A 25,353-nucleotide genomic window follows, 5' to 3' on the forward strand; every position below is an offset into this window, starting at 1 on the left:
TTACGCTTACCTGAGGTAGCACGGACATGACGGACCATGGAAGTGCCGATGATCACGGCGGCGTCACGTTCCGGCTCGCGAAGAGGGGAGAAGCGGTTCCGGGTGGAGATCTCGAAGACCGGGAGGGGGGGGGAAGTCCTTGGTCTGGTCCTGGTTCGTGTCTTCCGCTGTGGGATCACCCAGGGTCCGTGGTGTTGCCTCGGTGCCGGAGTGAATGAAGGCAGAGATGATCGCGTCCTCCTGGGCAGAGAAACGCACGGAGTAGACGAAGTCGGAGTCAAAAAGTTACTAACCACTGACTTGTGAGCATCGGCGCGTGATGTTTCAAGCGTTGATCGCCGATCTCGCAGCTCGGCTTGCTTCACCAGCAGAACGCGGATCTGTTTCTCCACCGACTCCAGCTCCAATCGTACCGAAACCAGCTCGAATGTGTCCTCACCTGCACTCAGAGGTAACGTTAGACACACATCCGATATGTTCGCCATTATAACAGATGAACAGTAAATTAGTAGTGATACTACCAATATCACTACTAATTTAGGACTGAAATGATGGATATAACACGTATCCTTTCAGTCAAACGGGTGTAAAATGAGAGGGTCGATAGGCGCGAGGCCACGCGTGAAATGCTAGCGGGCTAAAGGCTAGTAGCCGAGATTCGGAAAGTTGGATCTAAGTAGCGATATCAAAGCAATCTGATTGTTTTTTATAAGGAATAGTGTCGAGGATAAGTTCACATGATATAAAAATAGAAAGTGCTTGTTTATAAATGAGTGGTAAAGAAGAAAATCAGCGATTAATGAATCAATTCGACGGAGCTCCAAACACAAACACAGATCGCACGCGCATGCGCATCACCTATCATGATACGCTTACACGGCACGTGTTGGTGTTCGACTGGGCAGAGGCCTGTGATGACATCTACTTTTTCTCATGCTATTAACAGACCTGGACCCAACATCAGGAAGGGGTCAGATGAGGGGCCTGCTACAAAAACCTTCAAGATGGAGGCCTCACATGTTGGGGATCTCAATTCTCAATTCAAATCTTAAACGCCAATTTAAAAATTTTAATGTACAGGCTTTTTTGCATGATGTATATAATAGTGATTTACAGTTGGTTTCAATTATACCTGATGTGGTTGATGCTTGGGATTATTTCAAATCTATCTTTCTAGAAATTTGTGATAAACATGCTCCTTTACGTAGATTTCGGGTGAGAGGTAGAAATAATATTTGGTTCAATCAATCCGTCTTTAATCTTATTAAGCAAAGAAACGTGGCTTGGTCTAAAGCAAAGAAAACAAATGGTGAGGAGGACTGGTCTCAATATAGATTATTACGAAATAAGTGTACAAAATTAATATAAAGTTCGAAGAGTCAGTATTATTTAAACCTGATTAATGATAACATGAATTGTCCTTCTAAATTTTGGAAATTAACGAAATCTTTTATAGGATCAAATACATCCACTAATCTTCCAAAAGTTTTAAAATTGAATCAAAGATTGATTACAGACAAGGCTGATATCGTTAATACGTTTAATAGTAATTTTATTTCAGCTGGTTTGATAACAGACAATTCCTTGGTCCTTGATGAACAGAGAACTGATGAGTTGACTAATAGTGAATCAGATTTATTTTCTTTTGCCCCTGTATTGCCGTCCCAAGTTCGTAAACTACTCCGAAATTTAGACTGTAAGAAATCAGGTGGGTCTGACCAAATTGAACCAATTTTTTAAAAATTGTCAGCAGATATTATTGCCGAACCTATTGCATCGATTTTTAATTTGAGTCTATCCACTAATGTAATTCCGCCATCTTGGAAATCGGCTATGGTTATGCCTTTATTAAAAGGAGGCGATCCTTCCGATTTGAATAATTATCATCCGATTTCTAAATTACCGGTTTTAGCAAAAGTTTTTGAATCTATTATAAATGATCAAATGAAAGAATATCTACTTAGTCATGATATGTACAACGCATTTCAGTCAGGATTTAGAGCGGGCCATAGTACGATAACAGCTACTACATGATTTAATTACTGCTCTCGATAATAGACAACATTGTGCGGCCTTATTTTTTTATTTGACAAAAGCGTTTGACTTAGTGGATCATGTTTTACTGTTACGGAGGCTTAAAAGTGTTGGCCTCGATAATTCGGCTGTGAGTTGGTTTAAAAATTATTTATCGGATAGAACTCAATGTGTTGCTGTAGATAATTACACCTCATCCATGGTAATAGTCAGGAAGGGTGTCCCGCAAGGTTCTTTATTGGCACCATTTCTTTTTTCTATTTTTATTAATGAATTGGGGCAGAGAATACAATCCGCAAAGCTACATTTTTATGCTGACGATACAATTATTTACTCCACTGCATCCTCTGTGTCTCAGGCTATTGAAATTCTTAAGGATTCTTTTTATACTTTTCAGCTTACTTTGTTGAAACTAAAATTAGTTTTAAATGTAAATAAAACGAAGTATATTCTTTTTACACGTAGCCGTTCTATGTCTACTGTTATGCCTATTCTGACTATTGAGGGTTTACATATAGAAAGAGTACCAACTTATAAATATTTAGGAATATGGCTCGATGAGAAGTTAGCCTTTGATGTTCACATTAATTACTTGGTGAAAAGGCTTAAACCAAGACTGGGTTTTCTTTTTCGGGAAAAAAAATGTTTTTCCTTTATAGCTAGAAAGAGAATAATACAGAGTACTATTTTACCTATTTTAGACTATGGTGATGTTGTTTACATGCATGCGTCTACATATTTATTGAAAAGGCTGGATGGCGTTTATCATGCTGCACTGCGTTTTATAACAAATTCTTGTTCACATACTCATCATTGTTTGCTGCACAACTATTTGGGTTGGTCCTCTTTATATCAAAGAAGGAAATCCCATATGTTAGAATTTATTGTAAAGACATTGATGGGTAGACTTCCAAATTACATTACTAGTCTTCTATGTTTATGTAGAAAGAACTATAGCACTAGATCATCTAATGGGATTAAATTAGTAGTACCTAGGGTACATTCAGAGCATGGTAAATCATCTTTCTCCTACTATGCTCCATGGCTGTGGAATGAATTTCAAGCTACTGTCCCTCCTGAAACAATTCCTCCTTTGAATGTATTAAAAAATTTACTGCAGCATACAATGATTGAATCATGCTGTTGTTTTACTTGATCTATGATGAATGTTGTGCCCTGACTTTCTGGAATGTTTTATATGTGTTTGTGTGTGATTTGTAGTGTGGCCATCTTGGCCAGGACTCCCTGGAGGAAGAGATTTCTTTTAATCTCAATGGGACCTTCCTGGAAAAATAAAGGAAATAAAAGAAAATAAATGTTAAGTTGTGGTGTTGTTAGGATATTACTACAGAGCCTGTGACAGTTTCTCAGTGGAAGAACTGGGATCCAGGGCCACAGACGTCTGCAAAAAACTGCTTTAAAAACCTTCGAGATGCAGGCCTCACATGTTGGAGATCTTATTGTTTTTGTTTTCATGGCAAGTTGTGGTGTTGTTAGGATATTCCTACAGAGTCTGTGACAGTTTGTCAGTTTGCCAGGGTCGGTGACGTCTCCTCTCCTGGAGTAAAATACAAGTATTAGTGGTCTTGCTGCAAAATCTGGTAAAGGCCACAGCCAGGCTTGAGGGCAAGTCGTCAGCAGACTTTCCCTGGTGGGCTAGTGGTTAGGATTCGGCGCTCTCACCGCCGCGGCCCGGGTTCGATTCCCGGTCAGGGAATGAGTTTTTGCCCACCACCGGCGGCCGTGATTGTAAAATGGCGAACTACTAACTCAAGCGCTGACGCCCTCGTCGAGAAGCAGGGCCAAGGAAAAGTTGATGTGTGAAAAAGAACTCCTTCGAGCCCGAGTTGAACCAGCGACCTAAGGATTGCCAACTTGCCACCTACAGTCCTCCGCTCTTCCAGCTGAGCTATCGAAGGCACACTGATTGGGGACAGAACCTCAACATATCAGGTGGCTGAATCTCCGCCACTGGCTAAAACTGCTACAGACATACATGCTGGTTGTTTCGATTAAGTGATGCAAAGACAACCCGATCTTCCCATACCGGGAGTCGAACCCGGGCCACCTGGGTGAAAACCAGGAATCCTGACCGCTAGACCATATGGGATCTTCCTTCTGCCTGGAGCAGACCCTTTTAATTTTAGTGTGTGACCGACCCCTTTAAGAACATGGGAATGATCCGTAGGGATTGTTTACTGAATTCAATTTCATCAGGCTCAACAGAGGGAGCTCTCATTTGCCTCACGAGGGGTTCAGTTTCCTCCCATTCTTGCGATGGTATAATAGACACTACAAACTGGTCGTAAAGCAAGGTCCTTGTGACAGTACTCATGCAATGCATTTTAAAAGACGCATAGTATTGTATGGTAACCGTTATCCTACTGACAAAGCAGCCTATTGTTGGACTGTCAATTTTTAATATTTCTCAACCAATCCAATAATAATAATAACAAAAACTATGGGATAAGAAAACGGCTGACAGCATAGTATAAGAGGCTGAGCGAGCCAGCCAGGAGTCGAACCTAGAATCTTCTGATCCGTAGTCAGACGCATTATCCATTGCGCCACTGGCCCACTGATCAGGTGTCCGTGAGCTTACACGCCACGTGTTGGTGTTCGACTGGGCAGAGGCCTGTGATGACATCTACTTTTTCTCATGCTATTAACAGACCTGGACCCAACATCAGGAAGGGGTCAGATGAGGGGCCTGCTACAAAAACCTTCAAGATGGAGGCCTCACATGTTGGGGATCTCAATTCTCAATTCAAATCTTAAACGTCAATTTAAAAATTTTAATGTACAGGCTTTTTTGCATGATGTATATAATAGCGATTTACAGTTGGTTTCAATTATACCTGATGTGGTTGATGCTTGGGATTATTTCAAATCTATCTTTCTAGAAATTTGTGATAAACATGCTCCTTTACGTAGATTTCGGGTGAGAGGTAGAAATAATATTTGGTTCAATCAATCCGTCTCTAATCTTATTAAGCAAAGAAACGTGGCTTGGTCTAAAGCAAAGAAAACAAATGGTGAGGAGGACTGGTCTCAATATAGATTATTACGAAATAAGTGTACAAAATTAATATAAAGTTCGAAGAGTCAGTATTATTTAAACCTGATTAATGATAACATGAATTGTCCTTCTAAATTTTGGAAATTAACGAAATCTTTTATAGGATCAAATACATCCACTAATCTTCCAAAAGTTTTAAAATTGAATCAAAGATTGATTACAGACAAGGCTGATATTGTTAATACGTTTAATAGTAATTTTATTTCAGCTGGTTTGATAACAGACAATTCCTTGGTCCTTGATGAACAGAGAACTGATGAGTTGACTAATAGTGCATCAGATTTATTATCTTTTGCCCCTGTATTGCCGTCCCAAGTTCATAAACTACTCCGAAATTTAGACTGTAAGAAATCAGGTGGGTCTGACCAAATTGAACCAATTTTTTTAAAAATTGTCAGCAGATATTATTGCCGAACCTATTGCATCGATTTTTATTTGAGTCTATCCACTAATGTAATTCCGCCATCTTGGAAATCGGCTATGGTTATGCCTTTATTAAAAGGAGGCGATCCTTCCGATTTGAATAATTATCGTCCGGTTTCTAAATTACGGGTTTAAGCAAAAGTTGTTGAATCTATTATAAATGATCAAATGAAAGAATATCTACTTAGCCATGATATTTACAACGCATTTCAGTCAGGATTTAGAGCGGGCCATAGTACGATAACAGCTACTACATTAGTCACTAATGATTTAATTACTGCTCTCGATTATAGACAATATTGTGCGGCCTTATTTTTTGATTTGACAAAAGCGTTTGACTTAGTGGATCATGTTTTACTGTGAAGGGGGTGGATTGGAATCCACTGCTGCTTCAATGTATATGTAATGATTGATTATAATTAAGGTATTAATCAATATTTTTCCTTCTAAATATCAAATGAGTTGAATGACTTCTCTGGAGATTTTGCTTTATTTATATAAGTTACCATTGTGATTACTGAAATGTTCTTTTCATGTATTCTTTAATGTCTGTATTTGATATCTGAATGCAGTGCTTGCTTATTTAACACAGCTTCCAGAAATGAAATAGGGACTTGTTTTGTGTTTGAGAAAGGTCTTCAATGTGTTAAAACATATAGGGGTCATTGAAGCCAATAGTTTAAGGGGCCATTTCTTCGTTAAAGCCTTTCTTTCCAGTTAGACTAAAGTTTAGCTATCCTTCAGAGAAAGAACGCATTATCTTTATGTTTTGAGAGGACTCTCCTATTTATAGTGAGAGCCTGGCCAAATTCAACCTTGGAAAAGCTGTGTGTCGGTGTGTGTGTTAGTCTTCTTGGTTACAGGTTAAGGAACCACTGGCATTATTGGAGATTGACTGAGTTGTTGTTCTGGACATACTGGCGCCCAGCAACCCAAATCTGCGACCTGGAAGGTCATGACGTGCCTTACTTCAGCTGCATAATCGATGGAGATATGCTTCAGTCTATCTGTATATGTGTGGAAAATTACTGTGTTTATCTATTTCATAGCCAATGAGAATCATTCATCCTGTAAGCAATGACGTAGCTTAGACCTTGGAAATCGTATAACTGCTGTGATCTTTGTAACTGTAAGCGGGGCGGCCTACGAACTCCTGTGCGAGTATTGAAGCTGACTTCTGCTGATGAAACTGCAAACTATCTTCAGTAAATATTTTCTTAAATTTTTTATAATTCTGACTCTGGGTCTTCATTCTTCATATCTGGTTCTGGGTCTTTAACTGTACACCCCTTACAGTTTGGTGGAGGATGCGGCGGGCAATCATTCCGTGGTGACATCTCTGGCAAATCAACACACAAGGTAGTAAGCTTTTATTAATTGTTAGGGCTGTCTGACTGGAAGAGATTTTGAAGGAGAGCGGGAGAGCCTTCACTCCGATGAGGCGAGTGAAGGAGTAAGTAGCCTTCACTCCGATGAGGCGAGTGAAGGAGTAAGTTGTAGGCCTACTGCTGAGAGGATAAGAAGTCGCTGAAAGCGTCGTTAAGGGTAACGGCAGCAGACAGCGCAAGCGAAGCGTGCTCTGTGGGGGCCCAGCTGGCAATAATGGTGTAGCACCACCCCAGCAGAGTACGTCCCTGGACGGGAGGTCCAGTGGCACCGTAAACCTGCTCAATCTCTTCCATCTCAGATAGGGGATCCCCGAATTTAGTGAATCAGGCAGTTAGGGATACTAACAAAAATAGGGTTGTTTGCCAGGGATGCATCAGGAACGATCCCGAGAGAAAAAAAAAGAAAACAAAAGTTGTGACCCAAATTGGCATGGACCAGTATATATAACTGTGATTTTGGAGTATACTCTGCAGTTTCATCACGGAGAAGCCAAGCTGTGTTGTTCAAAGATCGCCGCCTCCATTTCTGCAATGACTTCAGGTGAGTTTGAACTGTTATTAAGATATGGCAGACAAACTGAGTAACTTGATCAGTAACCTGAACAGTCCTGAAACTAATAGTGAGACAAAAGAGCGAACGCTGTAAGCAGCTGTGCTCTGAAGCCCTCACTTCAGAGAAATTTGCAGAAATTATTAAGTAAATGGTTGTCTTGATAAGTTTTGCTTCTGTTTGGAAATTTAAACAACAACTTGACTGGCTACAAACAAACAAAGAAACTGAAAAATTAAAATGTTTAGCCTTGTATTGCTTACGATGATTACAAAAAGCAAGTATATTAAATTATGGGTCGAAGATCATTTCCTTGGACAAGTGTGACTAAAGTTAAACAGACACTTTGTGAAAACAACTTAGAATATTTTGCAGCTTATGAAAATTAATGTTCTGCCAATAATAATGATGAAGATTATGATTGGAATATTATGATTAAATCAGCCACTGGTGGACTGTAAAAGAATACAGAGAACTGCTTAATCAGTGGCTCTGTTTGCATTCCTGAATGGGACACACACTGATTCAAGGGTGTGCAGTAAGTTGGAGCCGAGAGTGTTTTAATGGTGGTCATCAGGACCATTTAATACGTAACTGTAAATGCCCACCGAGAAAGTGTTTAAAATGTGATAAAATGACAACACATTTTTGGTAATAATATTGGTTTGAAAGTAGATCAGTGTTTAAATGACGACAGTGACATTTTTCGTCTGAGAAATAAGAGATAAAAAGGTCAAAAGATTGAAGTCTTAAAGTGAATCCTTTTGAAGAAAATATCTATAATAGTAATTTCTATAATAGTAATTTTTATAAGTCAATTGATGAATACAGGTTGATGTAAAATTAATGACTCCAACAGATGTGAGTTGCAAAATTTATCAAAGTAACTAAAAGGATGATTATGTTGTAATTAAACATTTTAAAAAGGTTTTAGATGATATAGAGACTAATCTCACATATGATTTACAATAACTGCAAAAGTATCACAAGCAGAGAGTGCTTGCCTCGTCAAACTTATAGTGTGAATCCTAATTGGAGATTGATAAACTCCAAGAGAAAACTAAAGTCAAATATTAAACTATGGTTGAGAACTTGACAATTAAAATTGAGATTGAGAAATGTGAAACGTTATTGAGAACTAGAATAATTATTTTTATGTAAGAACAAATAAGCAGAAGCAGTACTGGATTAACAGTTGCTAAATGCTGATTAAACAAACAGCTTGAAAAGTTGACCATGAAAGAACTAGAAGCTGATGTTTTGCTTTCAAAAGATAAGGTTGTTATTGGCTGTAATGAAACAGTTTGCTTATCTGAATCTGATGTGTGCTCTGGCTGAAACTGCCAGTGCAACAGACTCAATCTGAGTGGAAATTTGTAATGCCTAAATTTCCTGAGGTGTGGGCAAAAGACAAATATTAATAATATGTTTATTTGAAACCGTATGTAATATCTGGCAAAGATGCCTTAAGCTGGGATAGAGTTAAAAGATGGTAGATAAAGTTAGACGTTCATGAGAGTGCAGTGTACCAGTCCCTCTCTCATTCAATGTCTCTCTCTCATTCAATGTCAGCTAAAAGCTGTTACCTGAGTCGGTGTCATAAGTGATAAGCTATTTGTAGTGACATCTTTGATTAGGTTATTTTAGGACCAGTAACTTCTTTGTCTGATCTTAGTCCCCACCATGAAACGGGGGCGGGGCCGACGGAAATGTACACTGAATGTACGGTTGTGATGTAAATCCACTGAGTAGCTAGGTTGCTGCTTTTAAGATAGTTAATGGATTTAAGTGATTAAATACTGTTGTTATTAACCTGTCTCCCTGTGAACACTATTAGGCAATCGGAATGGCTCTGGTGACTCTTGAACGTGCCTTTCCTAAGCTCCAGAAAACAGCTGAGTTCTGTTGAAGAAAACTGATTCTATTGGGAATGACTGGTCACCAGTGAGTAGGTGTGTACGAGTGGCTACTCAATGACGGGATGATCTTCCTGGCCAGGGGACAGCCCAACGCAGGGGGTCACGAACACTGGAAAACTCCGGATGGAGTTGTTATTTGTGAGAAAGGTATGACAGTTGAGCGCTGATTACTTGAGGCCACCGGGGTCAGCAGAGCATTGAGAGGTGAGATGCGCTGTGAGGTTAAAATTAACTTTACGGCAGTCTGACCCAGAAATGTGAGTTCCTCTATACCACTCACCAGAAACCGCATTGATTGTATGGCTTGTTTTTCATTGTGACAAGTGTCTGCAACTATGCCAGGGGACGACACCCTGAAGAGAATAAAATTAAAGATAAATGATTAGCGGGAGTGGCCAGCTGATTCCATGAAGTGATTCCCATTAGTTGTTGTGGAGACAGTAATAAAACTTTTTGATGTCGGTTGCCTTACGGGCAAGGAAAATCATAGTGTTGATTTTGAACTAATATGTCTATAACATAGTTTTAACTCTTGAAGGTCGTTAGACATGGTGGTGGCTAAAGATGAAGACAGCTTTTGATTTAAGAAAAGTCTGGATAACAAAGGTGAATGGTCAAAGATTATTGTAACAAATTTAATATTACATTTTATATAAGTTACAGTCTTAGAAATTTATTTATAGTGAGAGAGACTGCTTGAGCGGAGGAAGGGATGGTAACTGTGTCTGTCTTTCTGTCATCGGCCTGCTAGAGCAAGCTGAAGCAAAATAATGATAATGAAACAAAACAACCCAGCTGACCTCGTTAAATTCTAATGAATAATGAACAGGCATGCTTTGAAACTGGTTAAGAGACCATGTAAAATTAGGTAGAAGCTACAGGAAAATGGGAAGTTTAAAATCGTATTTAAAATTTAAATCTTTTAGCAATAATATAAAGAAAAATGAACATTGAAAATGAACAGTTAACATATGTGTGTCTAGTATGAGTGCGTGTGATGGTGACAGCACTTTATGTCTTGTATGCATTAGTTTGGGGTACTATTATTTCCTGATTTTGAGGATATTGTGTCATTAACCTCTGGAATTAGTGTTTTATCATTACAGATGGGTTAAGTGAAATGACCAAGTTTAAAAAAGTTGATAATTCTAAGTCAATCTGATGAAAAGACAATGCAGAACATGGGACGAGCTTTAATTGGAGTGGTTCTCCAGCTCTGTCTGCTATTGGTAATTATGAATGCTTTTGTCATTTATGATATTGAACTGAATTACTCTCTGGATTAGTATTTTATATAAATTGGAATTGTAAAGAAGATTGCCATACATACTGGGGTATAACTCTTGTCTAAATTCAACTGAGGGTCTAAATTTAAATAGACAACTAGGTGGGATCATAAGGATAAACGTAGGAAAAATATATATATATATATATATATATGTATATATAGACTTGACGGCAGAGAGACAAAGTGACACATTGGCTAAGTCACTATCCAAATTATCCAGAGTGAGCTCCCTCATTTCTATTGAAAGGCCGGAGGGCGAACAAAGGAGGAGTGAATATAACTTCTAAAAAGAAAAGGTTTTGTTTCTCAATCCATTAAATGTATGTATGACATTAGATGTCTAAGAAAACTACAATTTAATAAAGGTAAAAAGAGAAAGCAGCTATATGGCTGTGGGCTGGGATCTGAGTAACATAATATTTTGGTTTCTGTAAAACTGTAAAGATAAGTGGGACTGAGACAATACTGATTATATTTTTTGGATCGTCAGACTAACCATTTGATAGAGCAATACTGTGAGAAGTAGTTAACGAGGGAACTTTAAGTGTCACTAGGCTGACAGTGGTGAGAGACTCAATGGAAGAGGAAAGTGATGCAGAAGGAACTGGCATGTAGGGAAATATGGAAATAGGAGAAGAAATATAGTAGATAAATGTATGTTATGAAAATAAAATTTCTGATAGAATTTATGGAACTATTTATTAACACCTGTTAAGTCAAATCAAGTTGAAATGGTATGAAAAATGATGTTTCAGATAAAAATAAAATAAAATAATAAAGGCATTGAGTATGATTAACAGGGATTAACGTGATATAAAGATAAGGAATGCATTTAGCAGAATGGGGAACAATTCTATATTTTAGGGGTAAAATAATGATTGAAATGATGATTTGAATTTGTTTTATTTTATTTCTATTTTTGAAAAGAGTAAAAAAAAAAGTATAAGATGTTATATAATTAAGATGGTGATTGTAAACTGAAGGATGAATTCATGGAGAGACTTAAAGTGGATTATTATGGGTCTTATTATTTTTTTTTATGTTGTTTATTTGCAGTTTGACAACCTTTGTGTTTTCAACCAGTGTTTTGAACCTTTTGGGTCTATAAAGGGGAGTAGTGAAAAGAATGGATTAACTATTCTTCTTAGTTCATTATAAAATGAATTGGAAATTATAAAAACTAGTGCATATTGTCACGGATCACAGAGGAATCAGACAAGATGGTAAGTTATCAGTGTTTATTTTGCAGAAGGATTGCGGTCGGAGATAACAGGTGAGAAGAAGTAACATAGAAAGTTCAATGAAGCTTAGCTGTGGTTTTAAGTCTCTCTCTTTCTTTCCCTCTCTTGCAGGTGGCGTGGCGATGGCTGGTACGGATGGGTTGATCCAAGATGAGTGAAGCGACGGTAAGTAGAAGGTAAGTGATCGGGAAGTCTGTGAGCCATGGAATGACGAGACCAGACAAGTGACTGCAGTGAAGGTGAGTGTTTTATAGTCCATATGGTTGATGGGACACAGGTGACGGTGATTAGTACTCAGGGGATAATGAACGGGGAAAAGTCTGGTTGGGTGAAAGGGAACGAGTGGGCGGAGATGGTGATCTGGATGATGTAACCCTGACAGTACCCCCCCCTCCCGAGGCGGCTCTTGACGCCTGAGACGGGCGCTGCCGGCGGCGAGGTCGACCACGACCCCTGGGAGCCGGACGATCCGGATGATCACTGTGGAACTGGGTGAGTAGCGTTGGATCCAAGATGTCATCTCGCAAGACCCAGGAACGTTCCTCTGGTCCGTAGTCCTCCCAGTCCACCAGGTACTCCAGCCGAGGACCTCGCCGCCGAGAATCCATGATAGAGCGGACTCGATAAATGGGCTCCTCTTCAACGGGAACGGGAGGAGGTACGTCAGTGGGAAGGTTATCTGAGGGAACAGGGCTGACAGGGTCAGTGAAGGGTTTAAGTAAGGAAACATGGAATGAAGGAGCAATCCTGAAATGAGGGGGAAGATTGAGCCTGTAGGTCACTTCGTTCAACTGCCTCTGGATGGTGAATGGTCCGATGAATCGAGGACTCAGCTTACGGCAAGGTAGACGGAGACGGATGTCTCGAGTCGACAACCACACCTTTTGACCTGGCTGATACTGAGGGGTGTCGAGTCGGTGACGGTCCGCTTGTTCCTTGTGTCTCCGTACTGCCTGCTGTAGATGCACATGAGCTGAGTCCCATACCCCCTCGCTCTGATGGAACCAGAAGTCGACAGCTGGAACCTCCGAGGGCTCACCCGACCAAGGAAAGAGTGGAGGCTGGTAACCAAGGATACACTGGAAGGGGGTGAGCCCGGTGGTGTTCTGCCGCAGAGAGTTTTGGGCATACTCAGCCCATGGGAGGTAACGGTTCCAGCTGTCCTGGTACTGATGGCAGTACGTCCGCAGGTAACGTCCAATCTCCTGAATCTTCCGCTCAGTCTGGCCGTTAGTCTGCGGATGGTAGCCTGAGGAAAGGCTGATGGTGACCCCGAGGAGTTTGAAGAAGGCTTGCCATACTCTTGAGATGAACTGAGGTCCCCGATCCGAGACGATATCCTCTGGGAGGCCGAAGTTCCTAAAGACGTTGTGGAATAGAGCTTCAGCTGCTTGTAACGCAGTGGGAAGACCAGGTAAGGGAATCAGCTTACAACCTTTAGAGAACCTGTCCACAACAACGAATACGCAGGTAAAGCCTTCTGAATTGGGTAGATCAGTCATGAAATCGACACCAATGTGTGACCATGGTCGCCTGGGAAGAGGTAACGGCACGAGCTTGCCTTCTGGGACTCTCCTCGGGGTGTTGGTGATGGCACAGACTGAACAACCGCGGATGAACCTGGAGACATCTCTGGAGATGGACGGCCACCAGTACCGTTGACTGAGGAGCGAGAGGGTACGCTTGCTACCCGGATGTCCAGAGCCCGGAAGGGAGTGAGCGGAGTCCAGAAGGGGAGTACGTAGATGTGGAGGTACGAAAATACGCCCTTCTGGACCTCCCGGCGGAGCGGGTTGACGTGTCAGTTCCTGGGCGATCTGTTGGTCAACCTCCCAGACGATTGGACTGAGGATTACGGCTGGAGGGAGGATAGGTTCGGGATGAAGATCTTCAACAGAGGTGTGATGGAGTCATGAAAGTGCATCAGCCTTGCAATTCTTACTCCCGGGACGATATGACACCACAAAGTTGAAGCGTGTGAAGAATAGAGCCCAGCGGGCTTGTCTAGGGTTCAGTCTTTTAGCCTCCCTTAAGTACTCCAAGTTGCGATGATCGGTGATTACTGTGAATTGATGGTTAGCTCCCTCCAGCCAGTGCCCCCACTCCTCAAGGGCCAGTTTGATGGCCAGCAGCTCTCGGTTACCGACGTCATAGTTCCGCTCCGCCGGGGCTAATTTCTTGGAGAAGAAGGCGCATGGAAGGAGTTTGGGTGGCTCACCCTGCCGCTGAGAGAGAACTGCTCCTACTCCAGTAGATGAGGCATCTACCTCTACCACAAACGGAAGGTCCGGGTTTGGATGAATGAGGATGGGAGCAGTGATGAAAGTTTCCTTTAAACGCTGGAAGGCCTGTACTGCGGAGGGAGATAGGGACAGAGACTTGGGCCGTCCCTTGAGGGAAGAAGTGAGGGGAGCACTGATATGACTGTAGTTCCGGATGAATCGTCTATAGAAGTTCGCGAACCCCAGGAATCGTTGCAGTTCCTTTACGGAGGAGGGTTGTGGCCAGTTCTGGATAGTTTCCGCCTTCCTCTGGTCCATTTGGATGCCCTGTTGGTTGATGACATAACCCAGGAAGTGAACGGTAGAGGTGTGAAATTCGCACTTCTCCAGCTTCAGATATAACCTGTGTGCTCTCAGCTTCTCGAGGACCTGGATGACATGTTGATGGTGCTCAGACATAGAAGAAGAGTATATGAGTATATCATCAATGTAGACGATTACAAAACGGTTGAGGAACTCTCGAAGGACTTCATTCATATGACCTTGGAAGACGGCAGGAGCGTTGGACAGTCCGAAAGGCATGACCTGATACTCGTAGTGGCCCGAGGGGGTCACAAAGGCAGTTTTCCACTCATCTCCATGCCGGATTCGGATCAGATTATACGCACTTCTAAGGTCCAGTTTGGAGAAAATGCGTGCACCACGCAGCTGTTCCAGGGCGGCAGGTACCAGAGGAAGGGGATAGCTGAATTTGACAGTCTGAGAGTTAAGATGACGGTAATCGATACAGGGCCGCAAGCCTCCGTCCTTTTTGGCCACAAAGAAGAAGCTCGAAGCGGCAGGGGAGGTAGATGGTCGAATAAACTGCTGATGTAAAGCTTCCTTCACATACTCCTCCATGGCCTTCTGTTCCGGGATGGACAGAGGATATATACGACCTTTGCGAAGGGTGGCTCCGGGTAGCAAGTCGATGGCGCAGTCCCATGGCCGGTGTGGAGGTAGTTTGGTTGCCAGTTCCTTACTGAATACGTCCTGGAACGCCTGGTACTCCACTGGGATTTCGCCTTGAACTTGGACTTCAGGGCTTTCCACCGAAGTAGAACAGACAGGAACTCTAGTTTCCCCCGCGGGTGACTTGGAACGGGACGAAGAATGAACCTTCTGGATGGAACTGAGGCAGGATCTATGGCAATCTTCACCCCAACGGAGTACCTCTCCAGTTCCCCAGTGGAGTACCGGCTGATGTTGTACTAACCAGGGACGTCCCAGGATGATATCCGCGGTGGACTCCTCCAGCACCATAAGAGAAATTTCCTCAGAGTGTAAACAGCCGATACGAAGAGTTAGAGTGGGTGTATAATGGCGAATTCGACCACGACCTAATGGCTTGCCTTGTATGGTTTGGACGGGAAGATCTCGGCACAGACGGCGTCGCCGAATATTCAACTTTTGGAGAAACTGGGTGGATATGAAGTTCCCCGCAGACCCGGAGTCAATGAGGGCTTGCGCTGGGAGACAAACACAGGAGGTTAATACATGTACTCTGGTACGTGTGAGAGGCTCAATCTTCGGGGAGAGTTGAATGGCACTTACCGCCTGTCGCGGAGGTCGTACAGGGCAAGAACTGAGGAGATGCTTGTCGGAAGCACAGTATAGACAGAGGGAATGTTGAAATCTGCGCTGGCGCTCAGCTGTAGAAAGGTGGGTGGAGTCTACTTCCATTGGAACTGGTGCTGGAGGAGTGACTGAAGGCGCCGGAGGCGGAGAACTTACAGTGGGTACAAACCTATCACAAGCGGTGAGACGCTGGGCTGTACGGATTGTCTGCTGGATCAGATTCTCTAACCCCATGCTGTCCTCATACACCACCAACAGCTGGCGGACGTTGGAATTCAAACCATGACGAAAGGCGGTGATCAGGGCGGTTTCATTCCAGCCGCTAGCTGCGGCTAGTGTGCGGAACTGAAGCGTATACGAACTCACTGAAGAATTTCCTTGACGGAGGTTATAGAGTTGGTCGTGAATGGACAGTTCTGATATTGTTTGCCCAAAAACCTCTTTAAAGTGCTGTTTAAAACTTGAGAAGGATTTGACCACCGGGGCATCTGAATCCCACAATGACTGTGCCCATCGAAGTGCTTGACCAGATAACAGTGAGATAATGAAAGCCACCCGGGCGGTATCACTACGGAACTGATGCTCATTCATGGAGATATACAAGGATACCTGGAGAAGAAACCCACTGCAGTTCTCCGCCTCACCAGAGTAGGGCGCTGGCCGGGCCATGGGACTCGCAGAGGCAGTGAACGAAGCAGCGGGAGGTTGCGGAAGTGGAGGTGGTGGAAAGAGTGCCGCGGCGACCGGAGGATTAGCCGCTGAGGAATCCTCTTCTAAATCCGACTGATTCTGCATAATTACTCCTTTCTGTGGTCTGGTCTTCTGTCACGGATCACAGAGGAATCAGACAAGATGGTAAGTTATCAGTGTTTATTTTGCAGAAGGATTGCGGTCGGAGATAACAGGTGAGAAGAAGTAACATAGAAAGTTCAATGAAGCTTAGCTGTGGTTTTAAGTCTCTCTCTTTCTTTCCCTCTCTTGCAGGTGGCGTGGCGATGGCTGGTACGGATGGGTTGATCCAAGATGAGTGAAGCGACGGTAAGTAGAAGGTAAGTGATCGGGAAGTCTGTGAGCCATGGAATGACGAGACCAGACAAGTGACTGCAGTGAAGGTGAGTGTTTTATAGTCCATATGGTTGATGGGACACAGGTGACGGTGATTAGTACTCAGGGGATAATGAACGGGGAAAAGTCTGGTTGGGTGAAAGGGAACGAGTGGGCGGAGATGGTGATCTGGATGATGTAACCCTGACACATATATCCTGGTACTTATGATTAAATATGTACTTGTATTGTATCAGTTAATTTGATGATGAAACAAAATTAGCCAAGATGAATAATAGCTGTGTAAGACATGTAAAGACAGCTATGTCCAAAGGTTCTGGAGATCAATATTGTAGTATGTGGGATATGTTGTTGATATTAAGTCATTGAAGGAAAAAGATATTGTTTGTTTTATAAAAATTAACCTGACAGAGGAGCATGGGTCAGAAACCTAACATTTTGAAGCAGCCTCTTTATGGATAGACCAGATGTGGTGTTTAGGACTCCGCATTGGTCTAAAACGGGGGACTGAAGGGGGTGGATTGGAATCCACTGCTGCTTCAATGTATATGTAATGATTGATTATAATTAAGGTATTAATCAATATTTTTCCTTCTAAGTATCAAATGAGTTGAATGACTTCTCTGGAGATTTTGCTTTATTTATATAAGTTACCATTGTGATTACTGAAATGTTCTTTTCATGTATTCTTTAATGTCTGTATTTGATATCTGAATGCAGTGCTTGCTTATTTAACACAGCTTCCAGAAATGAAATAGGGACTTGTTTTGTGTTTGAGAAAGGTCTTCAATGTGTTAAAACATATAGGGGTCATTGAAGCCAATAGTTTAAGGGGCCATTTCTTCGTTAAAGCCTTTCTTTCCAGTTAGACTAAAGTTTAGCTATCCTTCAGAGAAAGAACGCATTATCTTTATGTTTTGAGAGGACTCTCCTGTTTATAGTGAGAGCCTGGCCAAATCCAACCTTGGAAAAGCTGTGTGTCGGTGTGTGTTAGTCTTCTTGGTTACAGGTTAAGGAACCACTGGCATTATTGGAGATTGACTGAGTTGTTGTTCTGGACATACTGGCGCCCAGCAACCCAAATCTGCGACCTGGAAGGTCATGACGTGCCTTACTTCAGCTGCATAATCGATGGAGATATGCTTCAGTCTATCTGTATATGTGTGGAAAATTACTGTGTTTATCTATTTCATAGCCAATGAGAATCATTCATCCTGTAAGCAATGACGTAGCTTAGACCTTGGAAATCGTATAACTGCTGTGATCTTTGTAACTGTAAGCGGGGCGGCCTACGAACTCCTGTGCGAGTATTGAAGCTGACTTCTGCTGATGAAACTGCAAACTATCTTCAGTAAATATTTTCTTTAATTTTTTATAATTCTGACTCTGGGTCTTCATTCTTCATATCTGGTTCTGGGTCTTTAACTGTACACCCCTTACAACTGTTACGGAGGCTTAAAAGTGTTGGCCTCGATAATTCCGCTGTGAGTTGGTTTAAAAATTATTCATCGGATAGAACTCAATGTGTTGATGTAGATAATTACACCTCATCCATGGTAATAGTCAGGAAGGGTGTCCCGCAAGGTTCTTTATTGGCACCACTTCTTTTTTCTATTTTTATTAATGAATTGGGGCAGGGAATACAATCCGCAAAGCTACATTTTTATGCTGACGATACAATTATTTACTCCACTGCATCCTGTGTGTCTCAGGCTATTGAAATTCTTAAGGATTCTTTTTATACTTTTCAGCTTACTTTGTTGAAACTAAAATTAGTTTTAAATGTAAATAAAACGAAGTATATTCTTTTTACACGTAGCCGTTCTATGTCTACTGTTATGCCTATTCTGACTATTGAGGGTTTACATATAGAAAGAGTACCAACTTATAAATATTTAGGAATATGGCTCGATGAGAAGTTAGCCTTTGATGTTCACATTAATTACTTGGTGAAAAGGCTTAAACCAAGACTGGGTTTTCTTTTTCGGGAAAAAAAAATGTTTTTCCTTTATAGCTAGAAAGAGAATAATACAGAGTACTATTTTACCTATTTTAGACTATGGTGATGTTGTTTACATGCATGCGTCTACATATTTATTGAAAAGGCTGGATGGTGTTTATCATGCTGCACTGCGTTTTATAACAAATTCTTGTTCACGTACTCATCATTGTTTGCTGCACAACTATTTAGGTTGGTCCTCTTTATATCAAAGAAGGAAATCCCATATGTTAGAATTTATTGTAAAGACATTGATGGGTAGACTTCCAAATTACATTACTAGTCTTCTATGTTTATGTAGAAAGAACTATAGCACTAGATCATCTAATGGGATTAAATTAGTAGTACCTAGGGTACATTCAGAGCATGGTAAATCATCTTTCTCCTACTATGCTCCATGGCTGTGGAATGAATTTCAAGCTACTGTCCCTCCTGAAACAATTCCTCCTTTGAATGTATTTAAAAGTTTAATGCAGTATACAATGATTGAATCATGCTGTTGTTTTACTTGATTTATGATGAATGTTGTGCTCTGACTTTCTGGAATGTTTTATATGTGTTGTGTGTTTGTGTGTGATTTGTAGTGTGGCCATCTTGGCCAGGACTCACTGGAGGAAGAGATTTCTTTTAATCTCAATGGGACCTTCCTTGAAAAAAAATAAAGTAAATAAAATAAAATAAATGTTAAGTTGTGGTGTTGTTAGGATATTACTACAGAGCCTGTGACAGTTTCTCAGTGGAAGAACTGGGATCCAGGGCCACAGACGTCTGCAAAAAACTGCTTTAAAAACCTTCGAGATGCAGGTTGGCGATCTTATTGTTTTTGTTTTCATGGCAAGTTGTGGTGTTGTTAGGATATTCCTACAGAGTCTGTGACAGTTTGTCAGTTTGCCAGGGTCGGTGACGTCTCCTCTCCTGGAGTAAAATACAAGTATTAGTGGTCTTGCTGCAAAATCTGGTAAAGGCCACAGCCAGGCTTGAGGGCAAGTCATCAGCAGACTTTCCCTGGTGGTCTAGTGGTTAGGATTCGGCGCTCTCACCGCCGCGGCCCGGGTTCGATTCCCGGTCAGGGAATGAGTTTTTGCCCACCACCGGCGGCCGTGATTGTAAAATGGCGAAATACGAACTCAAGCGCTAACACCCTCGTCGAGAAGCAGGGCCAAGGAAAAGTTTATGTGTGAAAAAGAACTCCTTCGAGCCGGAGTTGAACCAGCGACCTAAGGATTGCCAACTTGCCACCTACAGTCCTAAGCTCTTCCATCGAAGGCACACTGATTGGGGACAGAACCTCAACATATCAGGTTGCTGAATCTCCGCCACTGGCTAAAACTGCTACAGACATACATGCTGGTTGTTTCGATTAAGTGATGCAAAGACAACCCGATCTTCCCATACCGGGAGTCGAACCCGGGCCGCCTGGGTGAAAACCAGGAATCCTGACCGTTAGACCATATCAGCTGGTTTGATAAGAGACAATTCCTTGTTCCTTGATGAACAGAGAACTGATGAGTTGACTAATAGTGAATCAGATTTATTTTCTTTTGCCCCTGTATTGCCGTCCAAAGTTCGTAAACTACTCCGAAATTTAGACTGTAAGAAATCAGGTGAGTCTGACCAAATTGAACCATTTTTTTAAAAATTGTCAGCAGATATTATTGCCGAACCTATTGCATCGATTTTTAATTTGAGTCTATCCACTAATGTAATTCCGCCATCTTGGAAATCGGCTATGGGTATGCCTTTATTAAAAGGAGGCGATCCTTCCGATTTGAATAATTCGATACTACAATACTACATGATTTAATTACTGCTCTCGATAATAGACAACATTGTGCGGCCTTATTTTTTTATTTGACAAAAGCGTTTGACTTAGTGGATCATGTTTTACTGTTACGGAGGCTTAAAAGTGTTGGCCTCGATAATTCGGCTGTGAGTTGGTTTAAAAATTATTTATCGGATAGAACTCAATGTGTTGCTGTAGATAATTACACCTCATCCATGGTAATAGTCAGGAAGGGTGTCCCGCAAGGTTCTTTATTGGCACCACTTCTTTTTTCAATTTTTATTAATGAATTGGGGCAGGGAATACAATCCGCAAAGCTACATTTTTATGCTGACGATACAATTATTTACTCCACTGCATCCTCTGTGTCTCAGGCTATTGAAATTCTTAAGGATTCTTTTTATACTTTTCAGCTTACTTTGTTGAAACTAAAATTAGTTTTAAATGTAAATAAAACGAAGTATATTCTTTTTACACGTAGCCGTTCTATGTCTACTGTTATGCCTATTCTGACTATTGAGGGTTTACATATAGAAAGAGTACCAACTTATAAATATTTAGGAATATGGCTCGATGAGAAGTTAGCCTTTGATGTTCACATTAATTACTTGGTGAAAAGGCTTAAACCAAGACTGGGTTTTCTTTTTCGGGAAAAAAAATGTTTTTCCTTTATAGCTAGAAAGAGAATAATACAGAGTACTATTTTACCTATTTTAGACTATGGTGATGTTGTTTACATGCATGCGTCTACATATTTATTGAAAAGGCTGGATGGCGTTTATCATGCTGCACTGCGTTTTATAACAAATTCTTGTTCACGTACTCATCATTGTTTGCTGCACAACTATTTGGGTTGGTCCTCTTTATATCAAAGAAGGAAATCCCATATGTTAGAATTTATTGTAAAGACATTGATGGGTAGACTTCCAAATTACATTACTAGTCTTCTATGCTTCTATGGGATTAAATTAGTAGTACCTAGGGTACATTCAGAGCATGGTAAATCATCTTTCTCCTACTATGCTCCATGGCTGTGGAATGAATTTCAAGCTACTGTCCCTCCTGAAACAATTCCTCCTTTGAATGTATTAAAAAATTTACTGCAGCATACAATGATTGAATCATGCTGTTGTTTTACTTGATTTATGATGAATGTTGTGCCCTGACTTTCTGGAATGTTTTATATGTGTTTGTGTGTGATTTGTAGTGTGGCCATCTTGGCCAGGACTCCCTGGAGGAAGGGATTTCTTTTAATCTCAATGGGACCTTCCTGGAAAAATAAAGGAAATAAAATAAAATAAATGTTAAGTTGTGGTGTTGTTAGGATATTACTACAGAGCCTGTGACAGTTTCTCGGTGGAAGAACTGGGATCCAGGGCCACAGACGTCTGCAAAAAACTGCTTTAAAAACCTTCGAGATGCAGGTTGGCGATCTTATTGTTTTTGTTTTCATGGCAAGTTGTGGTGTTGTTAGGATATTCCTACAGAGTCTGTGACAGTTTGTCAGTTTGCCAGGGTCGGTGACGTCTCCTCTCCTGGAGTAAAATACAAGTATTAGTGGTCTTGCTGCAAAATCTGGTAAAGGCCACAGCGAGGCTTGAGGGCAAGTCGTCAGCAGACTTTCCCTGGTGGTCTAGTGGTTAGGATTCGGCGCTCTCACCGCCGCGGCCCGGGTTCGATTCCCGGTCAAGGAAAGAGTTTTTGCCCACCACCGGCGGCCGTGATTGTAAAATGGCGAACTACTAACTCAAGCGCTGACGCCCTCGTCGAGAAGCAGGGCCAAGGAAAAGTTTATGTGTGAAAAAGAACTCCTTCGAGCCGGAGTTGAACCAGCGACCTAAGGATTGCCAACTTGCCACCTACAGTCCTCCGCTCTTCCAGCTGAGCTATCGAAGGCACACTGATTGGGGACAGAACCTCAACATATCAGGTGGCTGAATCTCCGCCACTGGCTAAAACTGCTACAGACATACATGCTGGTTGTTTCGATTAAGTGATGCAAAGACAACCCGATCTTCCCATACCGGGATTCGAACTCGGGCCACCTGGGTGAAAACCAGGAATCCTGACCGCTAGACCATATGGGATCTTCCTTCTGCCTGGAGCAGACCCTTTTAATTTTAGTGTGTGACCGACCCCTGTAAGAACATGGGAATGATCCGAAGGGATTGTTTACTGAATTCAATTTCATCAGGCTCAACAGAGGGAGCTCTCATTTGCCTCACGAGGGGTTCAGTTTCCTCCCATTCTTGCGATGGTATAATAGACACTACAAACTGGTCGTAAAGCAAGGTCCTTGTGACAGTACTCATGCAATGCATTTTAAAAGACGCATAGTATTGTATGGTAACCGTTATCCTACTGACAAAGCAGCCTATTGTTGGACTGTCAATTTTTAATATTTCTCAACCAATCCAATAATAATAATAACAAAAACTATGGGATAAGAAAACGGCTAAGGGCTGACAGCATAGTATAAGAGGCAGAGCGAGCCAGCCAGGAGTCGAACCTAGAATCTTCTGATCCGTAGTCAGACGCGTTATCCATTGCGCCACTGGCCCACTGATCAGGTGTCCGTGAGCTTACACGAAACGTGTTGGTGTTCGACTGGGCAGAGGCCTGTGATGACATCTACTTTTTCTCATGCTATTAACAGACCTGGACCCAACATCAGGAAGGGGTCAGATGAGGGGCCTGCTACAAAAACCTTCAAGATGGAGGCCTCACATTTGGGGATCTCAATTCTCAATTCAAATCTTAAACGTCAATTTAAAAATTTTAATGTACAGGCTTTTTTGCATGATGTATATAATAGGGATTTACAGTTGGTTTCAATTATACCTGATGTGGTTGATGCTTGGGATTATTTCAAATCTATCTTTCTAGAAATTTGTGATAAACATGCTCCTTTACGTAGATTTCGGGTGAGAGGTAGAAATAATATTTGGTTCAATCAATCCGTCTCTAATCTTATTAAGCAAAGAAACGTGGCTTGGTCTAAAGCAAAGAAAACAAATGGTGAGGAGGACTGGTCTCAATATAGATTATTACGAAATAAGTGTACAAAATTAATATAAAGTTCGAAGAGTCAGTATTATTTAAACCTGATTAATGATAACATGAATTGTCCTTCTAAATTTTGGAAATTAACGAAATCTTTTATAGGATCAAATACATCCACTAATCTTCCAAAAGTTTTAAAATTGAATCAAAGATTGATTACAGACAAGGCTGATATTGTTAATACGTTTAATAGTAATTTTATTTCAGCTGGTTTGATAACAGACAATTCCTTGGTCCTTGATGAACAGAGAACTGATGAGTTGACTAATAGTGAATCAGATTTATTTTCTTTTGCCCCTGTATTGCCGTCCCAAGTTCGTAAACTACAAAGCTACAATTTAATTACTGCTCTCGATAATAGACAACATTGTGCGGCCTTATTTTTTTATTTGACAAAAGCGTTTGACTTAGTGGATCATGTTTTACTGTTACGGAGGCTTAAAAGTGTTGGCCTCGATAATTCGGCTGTGAGTTGGTTTAAAAATTATTTATCGGATAGAACTCAATGTGTTGCTGTAGATAATTACACCTCATCCATGGTAATAGTCAGGAAGGGTGTCCCGCAAGGTTCTTTATTGGCACCACTTCTTTTTTCAATTTTTATTAATGAATTGGGGCAGGGAATACAATCCGCAAAGCTACATTTTTATGCTGACGATACAATTATTTACTCCACTGCATCCTCTGTGTCTCAGGCTATTGAAATTCTTAAGGATTCTTTTTATACTTTTCAGCTTACTTTGTTGAAACTAAAATTAGTTTTAAATGTAAATAAAACGAAGTATATTCTTTTTACACGTAGCCGTTCTATGTCTACTGTTATGCCTATTCTGACTATTGAGGGTTTACATATAGAAAGAGTACCAACTTATAAATATTTAGGAATATGGCTCGATGAGAAGTTAGCCTTTGATGTTCACATTAATTACTTGGTGAAAAGGCTTAAACCAAGACTGGGTTTTCTTTTTCGGGAAAAAAAAATGTTTTTCCTTTATAGCTAGAAAAAGAATAATACAGAGTACTATTTTACCTATTTTAGACTATGGGGATGTTGTTTACATGCATGCGTCTACATATTTATTGAAAAGGCTGGATGGCGTTTATCATGCTGCACTGCGTTTTATAACAAATTCTTGTTCACGTACTCATCATTGTTTGCTGCACAACTATTTGGGTTGGTCCTCTTTATATCAAAGAAGGAAATCCCATATGTTAGAATTTATTGTAAAGACATTGATGGGTAGACTTCCAAATTACATTACTAGTCTTCTATGTTTATGTAGAAAGAACTATAGCACTAGATCATCTAATGGGATTAAATTAGTAGTACCTAGGGTACATTCAGAGCATGGTAAATCATCTTTCTCCTACTATGCTCCATGGCTGTGGAATGAATTTCAAGCTACTGTCCCTCCTGAAACAATTCCTCCTTTGAATGTATTAAAAAATTTACTGCAGCATACAATGATTGAATCATGCTGTTGTTTTACTTGATTTATGATGAATGTTGTGCCCTGACTTTCTGGAATGTTTTATATGTGTTTGTGTGTGATTTGTAGTGTGGCCATCTTGGCCAGGACTCCCTGGAGGAAGGGATTTATTTTAATCTCAATGGGACCTTCCTGAAAAAATAAAGGAAATAAAATAAAATAAATGTTAAGTTGTGGTGTTGTTAGGATATT

General features: G+C 41.1%; 9 non-coding genes across 9 annotated transcripts; 3 read left to right on the top strand and 6 right to left on the bottom strand.

Moving 5' to 3' along the window:
• The first annotated feature begins 3,679 nt into the window (after positions 1-3,679).
• On the top strand, positions 3,680-3,751 carry trnae-cuc (transfer RNA glutamic acid (anticodon CUC)). The gene has a single exon. It is a non-coding gene; the product is annotated as a tRNA-Glu (tRNA).
• Positions 3,752-3,866: 115 nt separating this feature from the next.
• On the bottom strand, positions 3,867-3,953 carry trnay-gua (transfer RNA tyrosine (anticodon GUA)). The gene is given in 2 exon segments: positions 3,867-3,902; positions 3,917-3,953. It is a non-coding gene; the product is annotated as a tRNA-Tyr (tRNA).
• Positions 3,954-4,072: 119 nt separating this feature from the next.
• Positions 4,073-4,144, bottom strand: trnae-uuc (transfer RNA glutamic acid (anticodon UUC)). The gene has a single exon. It is a non-coding gene; the product is annotated as a tRNA-Glu (tRNA).
• Positions 4,145-4,538: 394 nt separating this feature from the next.
• Positions 4,539-4,611, bottom strand: trnar-acg (transfer RNA arginine (anticodon ACG)). The gene has a single exon. It is a non-coding gene; the product is annotated as a tRNA-Arg (tRNA).
• Positions 4,612-19,827: 15,216 nt separating this feature from the next.
• trnae-cuc (transfer RNA glutamic acid (anticodon CUC)) lies at positions 19,828-19,899 on the top strand. The gene has a single exon. It is a non-coding gene; the product is annotated as a tRNA-Glu (tRNA).
• Positions 19,900-22,230: 2,331 nt separating this feature from the next.
• Positions 22,231-22,302, top strand: trnae-cuc (transfer RNA glutamic acid (anticodon CUC)). The gene has a single exon. It is a non-coding gene; the product is annotated as a tRNA-Glu (tRNA).
• A 115-nt stretch (positions 22,303-22,417) lies between these two features.
• trnay-gua (transfer RNA tyrosine (anticodon GUA)) lies at positions 22,418-22,504 on the bottom strand. The gene is given in 2 exon segments: positions 22,418-22,453; positions 22,468-22,504. It is a non-coding gene; the product is annotated as a tRNA-Tyr (tRNA).
• A 119-nt stretch (positions 22,505-22,623) lies between these two features.
• Positions 22,624-22,695, bottom strand: trnae-uuc (transfer RNA glutamic acid (anticodon UUC)). Its single transcript has one exon. It is a non-coding gene; the product is annotated as a tRNA-Glu (tRNA).
• A 401-nt stretch (positions 22,696-23,096) lies between these two features.
• trnar-acg (transfer RNA arginine (anticodon ACG)) lies at positions 23,097-23,169 on the bottom strand. Its single transcript has one exon. It is a non-coding gene; the product is annotated as a tRNA-Arg (tRNA).
• Between the last annotated feature and the right edge of the window lie 2,184 nt (positions 23,170-25,353).

Source organism: Siphateles boraxobius, unplaced genomic scaffold (genome assembly GCF_051911475.1).
Source record: "Siphateles boraxobius isolate OS27281-9 unplaced genomic scaffold, OSU_SipBor_1 87, whole genome shotgun sequence".
NCBI classification, from domain to species: domain Eukaryota; kingdom Metazoa; phylum Chordata; class Actinopteri; order Cypriniformes; family Leuciscidae; genus Siphateles; species Siphateles boraxobius.